This window comes from Melospiza georgiana, chromosome Z (genome assembly GCF_028018845.1).
Source record: "Melospiza georgiana isolate bMelGeo1 chromosome Z, bMelGeo1.pri, whole genome shotgun sequence".
In the NCBI taxonomy this organism is placed as follows: Eukaryota; Metazoa; Chordata; class Aves; order Passeriformes; family Passerellidae; genus Melospiza; species Melospiza georgiana.
The window spans coordinates 83213450-83228396 of NC_080465.1; the positions used below are offsets into that span (position 1 = coordinate 83213450).

The 14947-nt window shown below is 39.7% G+C and overlaps 1 long non-coding RNA gene across 1 annotated transcript; it reads left to right on the forward strand.

The window, feature by feature from the left end:
* The first annotated feature begins 6571 nt into the window (after positions 1-6571).
* Positions 6572-9712, forward strand: LOC131095858 (uncharacterized). The gene is made up of 5 exons (XR_009115923.1): positions 6572-6632; positions 7323-7398; positions 7523-7832; positions 8172-8289; positions 9443-9712. It is a non-coding gene; the product is annotated as an uncharacterized LOC131095858 (long non-coding RNA).
* The last annotated feature ends 5235 nt before the right edge of the window (positions 9713-14947 follow it).

Below are 14947 nucleotides of genomic sequence, written 5' to 3' on the forward strand. Positions count from 1 at the left end.
CCCAGTGTGGCCGCAAACAGCCGACTGCAACCCAAGAGCCCAGTGCGGCCGGAAACAGCCCAGTTTACACCAAGAGCCGATCATAGCCGACTGCAACCGATAGCCGACTTGAGCCGACTTGAGCCGCATTTAGACAATGTGCCGAATACGACCGAGTTTAGCCGAACTGAAACGAGTTTAGACCAAGAGCCGAAGCAAGCCCAATTCAGCCGAGTTTCATTCAACAGAACCGAACGACGCCGCAGCGCTCTGCATGCAGTGCGCCTGTGCAGACAGCAGGGGGCGCTGTGCCTGCAGTGCGCCGGTGCACACGGCAGGGGGCGCTGTATAAAGTATAAAATATCAACTATCGATAAGAAGGGATAAAAGCTCTCTGTCAAGTGCAGCTGTAGAAAATTTCAGGCTCCCAGGGAATAAATCGTTTTCTTTAAATCATTTTCGTTTTGGAGTTTTTTTTACTCCCAGGTAGCCTGAAAGTTACTACTGCTGCTTTTTTATTCTAAAGCTAGAAAGGAAAACCAAGATTAGAAATGCAGGGAAAGAAAGAAAGAAAGAAAGAAAGAAAGAAAGAAAGTAAGAAAAAGAAAAAAAGGAAATAAGGAAAGGAAATGAAAGGAAGAAAGAAGGAAGGACAGGAAGGAAGGGAGGAAAGAAGGAAGACAGACAAAAAAACCCCAAAAACCAGGAGGGCAAGGAGAAACCTGGGGAAAAAAAATAAAAAGAAAAGAAAAAAGAAACCAACAAAAAACAAAGCCACAGAAAAAAACCTCGGGATGGGCGAGAAACACCCCCCCTCCCTGAAAAATCCAAGCTGGGCAAGAAACATCCCAGAAATACCACAAAAAAAAAAAAAAAAAAACAAACAAAACAAAACAAAAAAAAAAAAAAAAAAAACAACAAAACAACAGGGAAAAAAAAAAAAAAACCAAACCTGAAAAAAAAAACAAGGGGGGCAAGGAAAAACCAGAAAAAACACCAAGATGGGCAAGAAGAAACGAAGAAAAAAACCCAAGAAGTGCCAGAAAAAAAAAAATCAAGAAACAAGGCAAGAAAGAGAGGCAATAAAGGCCACAAAAAATTCAAGAAAAAACCCAAGACATGCCAGAAAAAGGTACGAAAATGGTTCTGCCAGGTGCGATCAAGGTGAGCGGGGTCAGATTCAGGTCCAGGAGATGAACAAGTGTCAGATTAGTTTGGGGCACTGCTGTGCAATGCAGCCGTGACAGGATTTATGTTTAAATATAGTTTAAATAAATTGGGGATTGTTTGGCTTTTATTGGGGTATAGGCTGGAGATTTCATAAAAAATATAAAACTAGAAATCCAAATATATCATCTATATGTCGATATCAATAAATATTTAATATATATAAATATCAGTAAAAGAAATCTATTGTGTCAAAAGAATATACCTATTATTATATAAAAAGGTATTCTCTCCAATATACATAATATCTATAAATATAACAAATGAAAATTACAAATATAGATGTGAATAGAATTATGACAAACAAAATTATATTTAAAATTTTAAATGTGTTTTAAATAAAGGGGTGTCTTTGCTTTTTATTTCGTTAGAGGCAGGGGTTTTAATTCTAAATAATATAAGTACTATAGAAATGTAAATCGACATACAGAAATATATAATAAATATATAGAGATACAAAGATATAATGCCAAACTATGAATAGAAATCTATGTAAGTAACATGAAGAGATGCAATATAGAATACAATTTTTATTATACAGTAATTTAAATTCTAAATATAAATGCGAATATAATTGTGAAAAATATATGATGGGGGCTCGGAGCAGCCCAGGTGTGAGCTGTAATGATGATGGGGGCTCGGAGCAGCCCAGGTGTGAGTGTGAGGATGATGGGGGCTCGGAGCAGCCCAGGTGTGAGTGTGAGGATGATGAGGGGCCGGCTCCTGCCGGGGCGAGGCTGTTTTAAGGGGAGGCTTTGCCTCAGCTCCCTTTTGCATGGAGCTGCTGAGTGGAGGGGTTTATGGGGCGCTCCCGGCGCTGTCTCATGGAAGGACTGCGAGAGCTTCCCACAGGGTCGGGGGCAACACCTGGATTCGCGCTTGGGTACGTGGAGCATCGCTTAAAGGAGGTGCCGAGGGACGAATCTTTGTGCCGGGGAGCAGCGGCCGAACAGGTGAGCCCGTGTGGGTTCGGAGCGGGGAATTTTCTCCTTCCCCTTTGCAATTTCATCTTGCCAGTCCCTCCCCGGGTCCCCAGGAACAAAAATGGAGCTTATGAAGACAAAAGGAATTAAGGAGAAGGAAGCAGCTCCTCTTCTTTTATTGTCTGCGTTTGACCTGAGGGGATCCCTCTTGACTTGTGGTTTTAAGGGTGTTGATTGCAGGAAAAGCTGCATTTTCCAGGCGGTTAGGGGTATCCCGGGGGTGACAGGGAATCCCTGCGTTCTATTCTAAGGGGAATGGGAAAAGTATTCTTGTGGTATTCTGGGTTTGATTTGAAGGCAGCCACCCCATTTGCACCACCCTCGGGTTTAAATGGAGGGGGCAGCCCTGGTGTCCCTCCTTTTCAAGGGTTTGAATGGAGGTCGAAATCGCCCTTTCCCATCAGTCGAAGGCTTTCATTTGGGGAGCGCCCCTTCTTTTCTGCTCTCCTAGGGGGTGAAATTGGAGGGGAGAACACATTTCTTTGCCCTTGTTGAAGTGAGGTGCGCCCCGTCTGCGGTTTCGGGGTTGGCTTGCGGGAAGCCGCAGCTCCGGCAGCGTTTGCAGGGCTGCAATGGGGCTGCGCCGCTGCATTGGAGGGCGCTGCCCGTGCCCGCGGCCCGGCGCGGAACGTTCCCGCTCGGGAGCGCTGCTGGCACGGCCCGGGCAGCTGCCGGGGCGCACGGGGGATTCGGCGCGGCCGGGCCGGCCGAGGGCGGCAGTGGCGGAGCCGCGCCGGTGCGAGCCGTGCGGAGCCGAGCGGAGCCGGGCCGGGCCGGCCAAGGGCGGCAGAGGCGGCGCGGGCGCTGCTGCGCCGGCCCGGGCGGTGCCGGCCGCTCCGTCCGCTCCGGGCGCGGGGCTCGGGCGCCGCCGGTAGCCCCGGGCCCGGTGCCGGCCCCGCCGGGCAGGGGCAGCGGGCGGGGCTCCCCGGGACGGCGCCGGCCCCGCGCGCCGGAGCGGCCGCCGCAGGAGCCGCTTTCCTGCCGGGAGCCGCGCTCCGTCCGGGGCCGGCAGCGAGCGCGGGGTTCGGCCGCTCCAAGTTCGGCGGTGCCGTGGCTCGGAGGCGCTTTGGAGGCGTCGATGGCATCGCTGGGTTCGGTTTGCAGCGGGTGTCCGCTAAGGGGTACGGTGTTCTTCCTGAGCGGCACGGTTCTCGGTGCCGGTAGGGATGATAAAGGTTCGTTTCGGATTGGGTTTTGTAGTCGGATATATATTTTTTTGCCGGGGTATTATGTTTAGAAGGGCGCGCAATGTTTTTTACGGGTCGTAGCGCGAAGCAGCGGTTCGCATTTTAATTCTGTTGCGGTGGCTTTTATTAGCGTGAGTGTGTAGTGTTTGTTTTGGGGGGCTTGGGGAAGCGTCCTGTCGTTCATAGCAGCGGGTTTTTAATCTCGATAATTGCATGTGTGTTTATCGTCTTCCAGGGCTTTTATTTGTTCGGTTTGTTTGATTGTAGTGTATGTTTTATGGTTACGGGTAATTTGGGGGACATTGTTTATGGTTACGTTTGTCTTTAGTCTTTGTGTTTGTTTCTAGGTGGTATTTTTATTTTGATAGCTTGAGGCACTATGGGTTTATTCAGTTGGGAATAAGTTTTTTGTTGCAGATTTCAGTTTATTTGGTTTTTGGTATTATTCTTGTTGTTGCTTTCTTTATTTTCTTTTTTTGGTTGTTGTTGTTGTTGTCTTTTAATGTATTTGAGTATTGTTTATCAGGGTTTATTTTGGGAACGTGGGTATTTATATGGTGGGTTTTTAAAGTATTTATTTATTTGGGTAGTTAATTTCTTAGTTTTTAGTGGTTGAGATGTTTTTCCATTTTGTTAATTAGTTCAGGTTTAAAGTTATTTTTACAGAGGATTGTTTATTCTTTGAGTTAGTGTAGAGGTAGAATTGCGTTGGTTTTTTCTTTTTTAGTAACGTTCAGGGTCAGTGGCACTGTCTTGAGTTTAGTAGATTGGTTTGACTTTTTTTTAGTACTTTTTGTAATTTGCTGTGTGTGTTTCTAGAGGATTTTCTTTTATTTTGGTTCCATTTTTCTGTCGTGATGAGAATTGTTATTGGAAAGAGTGTTCTTTGTTTTTTCGCTGACACTTGTTTGGCTGTTGGAGGTATCTTGATGTTTTTGGAAGATATTGGTGGGAATTTGATGCTGTTTGTTCTGTCATTTCATTTAGGAATTGGATTTTAAATATACAATTATGACTCTAACTATATTGAAACAAAAGAAATAGATGTGTAGCAATGGGAATGAGCCAATTTTATTTTTATATATTCGGTCAATTTTTAAAATTTAACATGTAACATGAGTCATTATATGTTACAATAAGTTATTCTAATTTTAATCGAGTATTGTGTATGTTTTTAGATATATGAATAGAGAATATAAATGTAAATACAACCCAAACAAAAATACAAATATATAAATGTATTGCAACTATATGCAGATATATAAAAAATTAATAATAAATTGTAAATATAAAATAACATAAATTGATACAATATATAATACAAGTGATACTGCATATATTTTATGAAAAATATTATAGGAAATGGATATAAAATAGATATAAATACGGATGTGATATATCTATCTATCTATATCTATCATTTGTTGTATATTATGATAAATACAACTATAACAAAACATTTAGGTAGTTTAAAATAATGGATGGTTTTGTTTTTTTCTTTGCCAAAGCAGGGGTTTTCGTGTAAAAATTACAAATACAAATAATATAAAGGTAGAAATATGAGTATAGAAATATATCATAAACACGTTAAAGATTTATATAAAAATTAGAAATATAAGGAAAAATAAGTTGTAGCAGTAGATACGGTAAATAATTTAAAAAATATTTCCCGTATATTTTTTGAATAAGGTGCATATTATATATAGTTGTTAATATAATACATCAATATAAACGATAAATATATATAAAATATCAACTATCTATAAGAAGGAATAAAAGCTCTATGTCACGTGCAGCAGTAGAAAATTTCAGGCTCCCAGGGAATAAATAGTTTTCTTTAAATCATTTTCGTTTTGGAGTTTTTTTTTTTTTTTTACTCTCGGGTAGCCTGAAAGTTTCTACTGCTGCTTTTTTATTTAAAAAAATATCCTTTTTTAAAGGTGGAAAGGTAAACCAAGATTAGAAATATAACAAAGGGGAAGGGAAAGGAAAGGAAAGGGAAAGGGAAAAGGAAAAGGGAAGGGAAGTGGTGAAAAACAGAGTGAAAAAAGTAAAAAGAGTTGGAGGGAAAAAGAGAGGGCATTGGGGAGGAGCGGTGCTGCCTCAGGTCCTTCCCCGCCCGGGGGCGAAGGACCCGTTTCATGCCCTGGAGGGACTGCAGCTGCCGGTGGCTCCCGGGGGACGGAGCGGTGGCTGCCAGCCCGAGACTCCAACTCCCGGCAGGCCGTGCTGCCGGCGCGGCGTGTGACGCAACGGCTATCGCGGCACATGAGTGGCTGCCAGCCCGAGACTCCAACTCCCGGCAGGCCCTGCTGCTGGCGCGGCGTGTGACGCAACGGGCGACGCGGCCCGGCATTTTTCTCTAAATCGGCGGTAAATACAGCTGAGTAAAATTAGCTTGGTTTTCTTCCTTCTTCTGTAACTGAACTGTTTTTATTAAAAATCCTATTTGAATATGTGGAAAAAGTGGGGATGTCCTGTAATATATCGTCGCTTTTCTTGTTTACAGGGTACTGAGAAAATACGTCTCCCTTAGAGTCCCACGGAAAGGTTCTCAGTGCGCTCTCTATCAAGGTATGTATTTACAAATAAGTGATCCCTTTAGATATTTGCCTGTGTACCTTTTCCTGTAATTCAGAGCTTGCGTTCTGTGGGTTTTATGATAAACCTGTAAAACATGTAAAAATGGTTTTGCAAGTCTTAATCGTTGAAGGCAGCAATAAGTGGATTTAGAGCCTGTTCTTGACCAGACAAAGAGAAAAAGTGTGACTTTGATGCTGAACTTGTCATTTTTCATTTGACTTGTCTTGAATGATTTAGGAATAGAGAGAACTAGAAAAAGAGAGAAATAGAATTGATTATTGAGCACTCCTCAAATGCTCACCATGATTCAGTGTAGAGCCAAAGGGAAGGGTGATGGAAGAGAGCTCTGTGCTTTGGAAGGAAATAAATTTAAACCTGACCTCCTCACAGAGTCTCACTAACTTCTTTTGTTTTAAAATACAAAATACGATTAGGAAGTGTTGGAAGTTAGTGTTTTGGGAAAGAAACGGCAGTTCCACAGAACATTCCATTTCACAGAGGCTCTGGGAACGCTTCATGTTGTAAGTGCTGTCACTGCAATCAGTTGGTGGTTCAGCCTTGAAACGTGCACTTGGCCTTCTATAAAGCACTGTTTTGTTTGCCTTTCAGTGCTATGAGTCTTGATAGATTGGAGAAGAGCCCAAGAGAAATTTTTCATCCCTTGATATAAAAGGTAGGAAGTGACTTTTTTAGGTTTGGTTCTTTTTCTTTGTTATTTTCTGGAAATAAAAGTAATTAAGTATAGGTACTACTGGTTTGTTTCTTCCAGTAGCAGGTGATAACAATAGCAGTAGTACTAGTAAAAATAATAATAGAAATAATAATAATAGTAATGTAATACTACGTAAACTGTCTTTATCCATTGAACTGGCCATTTCAAATCAAAACTTCTAAACACAAATCAAACCATCATCCTTGTAGAATCTTTCACAGCAGCGGGCTAAAGATCCTGGTTTTGTTGACAGGATTTATTGGTTCTGGAAGAACAAGAGGGAAGTACAAGCCTAACTACTTCTAGCTCACAGAGCCGTCCAGTGAACCCAGCTTTGTGTTTTGGTGGGCTTGTGATGACTTTGAAATCAATTGCTCATTCCAGTAAAAAAAATTCATGTTTTTTTGAACGTGACAGCAGAAATAACTTTAGGCACCAACTGAATAATAATAGATCACCAGTTTAAGTTAAAAATTCATGCTATACTATCAAAATTTAAAGGTAAATTATTATGTGTTAGGTGATGGTATAAAGTGTATGTTCTAATGTGTAATGCAAAGATACTTACGTACCTGAAAGTCCTTAGAGGAAACAAATTTTTATGTCTGCTGTTTGATTGTTTACCATACGATATTTGGTTTCATTTCCCAGGGATCGGTGAATTTTAACTTTGGAGTCCCCTATGCTAAGGATGCTCAGCTTACAGGTGATGAAATGTTCAGTAATGGTGAGTTTTTCACCTTCTCTTTAATTGCTATGCTGATCTGAATAAGAAAAAAAAAAAAAAACAAAAGCAAGAGAAAAAAAAGGATAGTTTATTATTTTTTACGCTGTTATGTTTGTTTCCTCAGTATTTGCTGCAGCTCTGCTTACCCAAGCTTTGGGTTCCTTCTGTCCCACTGGGAGTTGCCCAATTTGGTTGCATCTGGTGAAATTCACCCTGAGACCTTACAGAACCAGCTCCAACTACATGAGAGCCATTTGCAGTTCTCTCCAGACGCCTGGAGAATGGGCGACGTTTCTGAGGATCCGGCGAGCGTGCTTCTGTCAAAACTCAGTCTGTGAAATTCCTGGGGAAAACCCTTCTGTGTCCTGAAGGGTTCAAACTCTGGTGAGGATCCAGTTATCAGGTGCTCACCTGGATGGTTCCAGCTCCCAAAGGTAACACTTGTACTCTTGCCCTGTAGTTTACATCTATTGTATTTTTGTTATTTTCAAGATTTTTTGTCTTTGCAAAATATTGTGCATTTCACTCTTTGGAACCTCTCAGATGGTTCTTTGGTGCAGCACCACCCCGTGGGACACTTGGCTGCTGTCCTGAAGGGGTTGGTGGCTAGAATTGTAAATCCTGGCGAGTTTATAAGTCTTCTGTCCCCAGGGAGGTGTCATGCTTTGTTTACTTTTGTTCTGTTGGTTAGGCGCTGCTTCTCGTTGCAAGTATGAATTTCAAACTGCCCTGTTCTTATTTTAACTGTTTTCCTGGTTCTCTCCCTACGGCAGGGAAAGACTCTCGTATCCTTGTCGTCGGGCTCAGTGCTGTCCAAGAAGATACAGAGACTAAAAAAATCATAAGAAGCAAAATATGACTGCAGGGAAAAGAAGCTGGAGAGAACAGAAGGTGATATTGTTATCCTTACCCTGTATTAGAGACATCCGCTGTGCTTTGATGCTGGCAGCTGCCAGGGGCTTGTTAGCTCTTTGTAGGCAGGTGTAGGTGTTCACTTGTAGGTTTTTTCTCTGGACAAGGCAATTCAAACTTTGCTCAGCTGATATTTGCAGATTACTCTCTAGCACAGTCCAGCATGACATTTCTGAATGTTGTAAAAATACCATGTTACTTGGAAATTGCTAATGAAGAGAAGCTTTAGGGGAAAATAAGATTTCAGGGTTGGAAGATGTGAGAAGAATTGTGTGGGGATGTTAGACTGAAGTAAAGCACTCTTGAAGCTGGACTGGCACGCTGGCAGGTCCCCTATTAAACAGTAGTGCTGAGATTAGCCTGGGGGTTGCCCATTGTTTCTGTAGAAATCAATGTTTCCTGGTCTTGAGAGGTAAGCTGCTTTGAAAAGCTGGAAGGTGCAGCATGCTGACAATCTCCGTGCTTTGGATTAAAAGTAGATTTCAGAAGGGTCCTAGGCTTTTGTCTTTTCCTAGAAGTCGATGTAATCCTGTCGAGGAGTTTTTAGTTCTGTGTTGCCATGTCATCCATCAGAGCCCTGTTGTACTAATCTTCATACAAGTACAAAACAAAAAATCAGACCCTGTCCCAAGCACTTAGAGGCCAGAACACGATTTCCTCGGGCTGCCATTTGGGTGCCATCGGTACTCACCACGAATTGAGCCCTCTGGCTCTGACAGAGCCCCTGGATGCTGACGGAAGGGGGCTGGTCACAGACCCTGGAGGTGCCTGTCCCCCAGGGAGGGAGAGGACGAGGCAGTGTGGCCTGCAGGGAGGGTGTCGTCCCCAGAGAGCAGCCGGCGACTCCATGCCTGCCCGGGGCTGCGGGTGCCCCCTCGGGGTGGACGCCCGCCCTCAGGTTTCCCTCTGGGCACCCGGGGAGGGAACCAGGTCCATCCGTGTGGCAGCTGCAGGGCCTGCAGGCTCTGGGCCCTGGAGCCGAGTGAGCCTGAGCTGCTGCATGCTTGCTGTGAGCTTTGGGGTGAGCGTGCATCACTGCAGGCCTGGGATGGATTGAAATGCGCTGAGGAAAGCACAGGGAGGGAGGGAGGGAAGGAAATGCTCTGTTAACATGTGCCAATTCTTCTGTCAGACTCATCACGGCGGGACAGCGTGAAGACTGAAAGTGTAAGAAGATGTGGAGGGAAAGAGAGAATCTGACAGGAGCATCGGACGCACGAGTGCAGGAATTTTGCTTTTTTGCTTGGATGTAAACTCAGGCGTTGAAAGGAATTTGGGAGTGAGAAGGGACATTTCAGAAGGAGAAGAAGCAAAAGAAGTTGTTGTTGTTGTTACAGTCCTGGCAAAATCTTTTGTTCTAGCTAATAAAAGAAGTTAGTTTAAAAAACAAAAAGGAAAAAATGTAGTGGTTTTTTTTTTTTCCTTCACTATGATATTCATTGGTGGTATATGGTGTGTTGTTTCATTTCTTGGTAGTATTAAGTCTGTGTAAATTGTTTTTTGAGTGAAGCTGACTTTCTGGATGGGTTGGTTTGTATTTGAGGCAGGATTAATTTCAATAGGATTCTTTCATAGATTTCTGATGGGTATTACTGGGATTTTGGTTTTGTTTGCTGTATGTATAAACATAGAGCTTTGGTAGGGCCAGCTGGGCGTCTGGAGTTTTGGGTGTGAATTTATTAGATGGCTTTTGTTAGATGCAGTTTTTAATTTTTGAAATGTTTTTCAGTGTAGTGGTTTTAAGGTGGTTTTTAAGAATTCATTGTATTGTTTTCTGTTGTTTGTAGTTGGTGTATGATAAGGGATGTGGTGTGACTTTTTGAACATTATGGTTTTGGTGTTCCTAAGTTCTGATTTCTTTGTGGTTCAATATTTTTTTTTATTTTTATTTTTTGGGACAGGGGCATTTATATGGTGGGTTTTTATAGGCAATATGTTTTTTAATTTAGGTAGTGATATTTTTTAATATTTTAATAGTTTAGGTTTTTTATTTTCATGGTTTTAATTATTTTTTTTAATTTTTTCAAATAACTTTTATAGATGACATGTTATTATTTGTGCATTAACATAAAGGTAGAGCTCTGGGGACTTTTTTTAGTAATGTTTAGGGTCAGTTGTGCAGTTTTGAGTCTAGTGCGTTGGTTTGATTTAATTTTTATTGGGTGTTTGTTTTTATTAGCAGTTGTGTCATTTTCAAGGTGTGTTTGAGTTTTTTGGGGTTTTTGAGATACTGGTTTAGGAGGAAGTTTATGATGAGCATGTGCGGAGGTTTTGGGCTACTTTATAGTGGGATTTGAAATTTATTTACAGTTAGGTTTCTTTGAGTTTTTATTAGGGTTCAATGACGTTGTGGGATGTTTGTTCCATTAGTAACAGAAATAGGTTTTGTTTTGCTGTGCTGCGATGGGATGGGCGTGTGCTGCGTGCCGGCGCTGACAAAGGTACAGTATTGTTGTGGCTCTGGTGTGTCGGGTTAATGAACTGACATGGGTTAATATAGAGATGAAAATAGAAATAAATATAAATTTAAAAGTAAATATAAAATTAGAGTGGTAAACATAAATATAGATAACAGATACATACATAAAACTATAATACATGGTATATAATTGTAACATGTTATCATATAGATAAATGATAGTCTATTATATATAGATATATATACACCAAGATATATAAATATAGATTGTAAATATAAAAATATTTAAATAGAGTTAAAGTAAATTGGGGGGTTTTATTAGGGTATAGGCTGGGGTTTTTAAAAGATAGAAATAAAATATAAATTCAGATATACAAATGTATATAGAAATACAAATATCTATACATATTTAATTTAAACAAATATAAGTAAAAAATAAATATATAATACAGAAAATATATATCTATGATTATATTAGAAGGTATTCTCTCTAATATATATAATATCTATGAATAGAATAAATAAAAATATCCATATAAATATCATTATAATTTTGAAAAAATAAATTTACTTCCTGCATTTTAAATCTGGTTCAAATAAAGGGGTGTCCTTGGTTTTTATTTGGTTAGAGGCAGGAGTTTTATTTTAAATAATATAAGTAATATAGAAATGTGGATCTTAAGATAGAAATATATAATGAATATATAAAGAGAAATTGCTAAACTATGCCTATAAATTTAAATATAAAGATATGTAAGTAATATGAAGAGTTGTAGTATAGAATATAAATAACATTATATGGCGATATAAATTATAAATGGGAATATAAATATAAAAATATGTAAATATAGTTTAAGAGAAAGGGAATGTTTTGGCTTTTATTTAAGTAGAGGCAGGGTTTTTATTTTGAATATTATAAGTGTTCCAGAAGTAAAAATCTTGACGCAGAAATATTTAATCAATATAAAAAACATGAATAAAAATATATGAAAAATATAAATACCTACTCGCATCGGATGTAATATAGAATATAAATTTATTTATAAATTGACATTGGTAAAGATAAATGCATAAGTAAGCAATAGACATTAAAATACATTAATTATATATTATATTTATTATATATATATAATATATATTAATATACAATAATTTATTATATTACATTGTATATACATTATATATTATATCTATAAATATATATATTATATAAATTAATATACATTATAAATATGAATATAAGAATGGAACATGAGGATAAAATCTATTTAAATATTGTTTAAAACAAAGGTTGGGCTTTTTTATTCTTGTGTTAGAGGCAGGGTTTTTATTTTAAATAATATGAATGTAGATATTATTGTTATATATTTCTAAATATTGAGATATACAATCAAGATATAAATATATAACCGCAAAATATAAATAAATACAAATAATAGGAAGAGATGTAATGAAGAATACAAATAACAGTATACATAAGTATACATTTTAAATGTAAATGTGAATATGAACCTGAAAAATAGAATTTAAGAAAATATTTTAAGTAGAGTTTTGAAGAAAGGGGTTCTTTTTGGCTTTAATGTGGATGGAGGCAAAGGTTTTATTTTAAATAACCCAAGTGTTAGAGAAGTAAAAATAGTAACAGAAATACATACTTACTATGTAAAAATATTTATAAAAATATACAAATAAAGTTTTAGGGATATATGCAATATGGAATAAAAATGTATTTATAAAAAGAAATGTATAAATGGACAGTGTACATCAATATACATTGTAAATAGAAATGTGAATATTAATATGAAAAAATATTTTAAAAATATTTAATTATTTTTTTAATATTTTTTTTTTTTGTATTTTGTTTGGTTTTGTTTTGTCTTTTATCCTATTAGATTAGAGGCAGAAGTTTTTTTTTCCCTCTTCCCGGTTGTTTTGGGGCATTTATTTCAGAGCAGTTTTCGGCGGGGGTCGCCCCTGTTCTTTTTTGCCGCCTTCGCTGCCGCAGCCCCGAGGCGCGCTGCGCCCCCGGCTGGGGCGGGCGGCAGTGCTGCCGCCTTGTGGGCAGACGCGGTACTGCAGGCGTGCAGCGAGAGGCGGCCAGCTTGGGAGTGGCGCGTGGGCGATGTCGCGGAGTTTTGGTTGACCTTCTCAACAGGGCGGCAAAAAGGGCGGGAAAGTGGAGGACCGGGTGGGTGTTTAACTGCACTGCCTGCACGGAATACCGACGTCATGGCGGCCCCGAGGGATTTTTCGGTGGCGTTTCATGTGTACCCGAGACATGCTGTGGGCTCAGCGGCGCCGCGGGCGGGCGTATTTTGGCGGGTTTGTGAGAGGCATCTGGGTAAACGCCTCGCTGTGCCGGGGTCCTCTCACGTCGGCTTTCCCGCCCTGAGGGAGCCGAGCCGGGCCGAATAGTTCCGAAGAGCCGAAGAGCCGAGTGTGGCCGGAAAGAGCCGAGTTTCCCCGAAGACCGAGTGTGGCCGAAAAGAGCCGAGTTTCCCCGAAGAGCCCAGTGTGGCCGCAAACAGCCGACTGCAACCCAAGAGCCCAGTGCGGCCGGAAACAGCCCAGTTTACACCAAGAGCCGATCATAGCCGACTGCAACCGATAGCCGACTTGAGCCGCATTTAGACAATGTGCCGAATACGACCGAGTTTAGCCGAACTGAAACGAGTTTAGACCAAGAGCCGAAGCAAGCCCAATTCAGCCGAGTTTCATTCAACAGAACCGAACGACGCCGCAGCGCTCTGCATGCAGTGCGCCTGTGCAGACAGCAGGGGGCGCTGTGCCTGCAGTGCGCCGGTGCACACGGCAGGGGGCGCTGTATAAAGTATAAAATATCAACTATCGATAAGAAGGGATAAAAGCTCTCTGTCAAGTGCAGCTGTAGAAAATTTCAGGCTCCCAGGGAATAAATCGTTTTCTTTAAATCATTTTCGTTTTGGAGTTTTTTTTACTCCCAGGTAGCCTGAAAGTTACTACTGCTGCTTTTTTATTCTAAAGCTAGAAAGGAAAACCAAGATTAGAAATGCAGGGAAAGAAAGAAAGAAAGAAAGAAAGAAAGTAAGAAAAAGAAAAAAAGGAAATAAGGAAAGGAAATGAAAGGAAGAAAGAAGGAAGGACAGGAAGGAAGGGAGGAAAGAAGGAAGACAGACAAAAAAACCCCAAAAACCAGGAGGGCAAGGAGAAACCTGGGGAAAAAAAAATAAAAAGAAAAGAAAAAAGAAACCAACAAAAAACAAAGCCACAGAAAAAAACCTCGGGATGGGCGAGAAACACCCCCCCTCCCTGAAAAATCCAAGCTGGGCAAGAAACATCCCAGAAATACCACAAAAAAAAAAAAAAAAAAAAAAAAAAAACAAACAAAACAAAACAAAAAAAAAAAAAAAAACAACAAAACAACAGGGAAAAAAAAAAAAAACCAAACCTGAAAAAAAAAACAAGGGGGGCAAGGAAAAACCAGAAAAAACACCAAGATGGGCAAGAAGAAACGAAGAAAAAAACCCAAGAAGTGCCAGAAAAAAAAAAATCAAGAAACAAGGCAAGAAAGAGAGGCAATAAAGGCCACAAAAAATTCAAGAAAAAACCCAAGACATGCCAGAAAAAGGTACGAAAATGGTTCTGCCAGGTGCGATCAAGGTGAGCGGGGTCAGATTCAGGTCCAGGAGATGAACAAGTGTCAGATTAGTTTGGGGCACTGCTGTGCAATGCAGCCGTGACAGGATTTATGTTTAAATATAGTTTAAATAAATTGGGGATTGTTTGGCTTTTATTGGGGTATAGGCTGGAGATTTCATAAAAAATATAAAACTAGAAATCCAAATATATCATCTATATGTCGATATCAATAAATATTTAATATATATAAATATCAGTAAAAGAAATCTATTGTGTCAAAAGAATATACCTATTATTATATAAAAAGGTATTCTCTCCAATATACATAATATCTATAAATATAACAAATGAAAATTACAAATATAGATGTGAATAGAATTATGACAAACAAAATTATATTTAAAATTTTAAATGTGTTTTAAATAAAGGGGTGTCTTTGCTTTTTATTTCGTTAGAGGCAGGGGTTTTAATTCTAAATAATATAAGTACTATAGAAATGTAAATCGACATACAGAAATATATAATAAATATATAGAGATACAAAGATATAATGCCAAACTATGAATAGAAATCTATGTAAGTAACATGAAGAGATGCAAT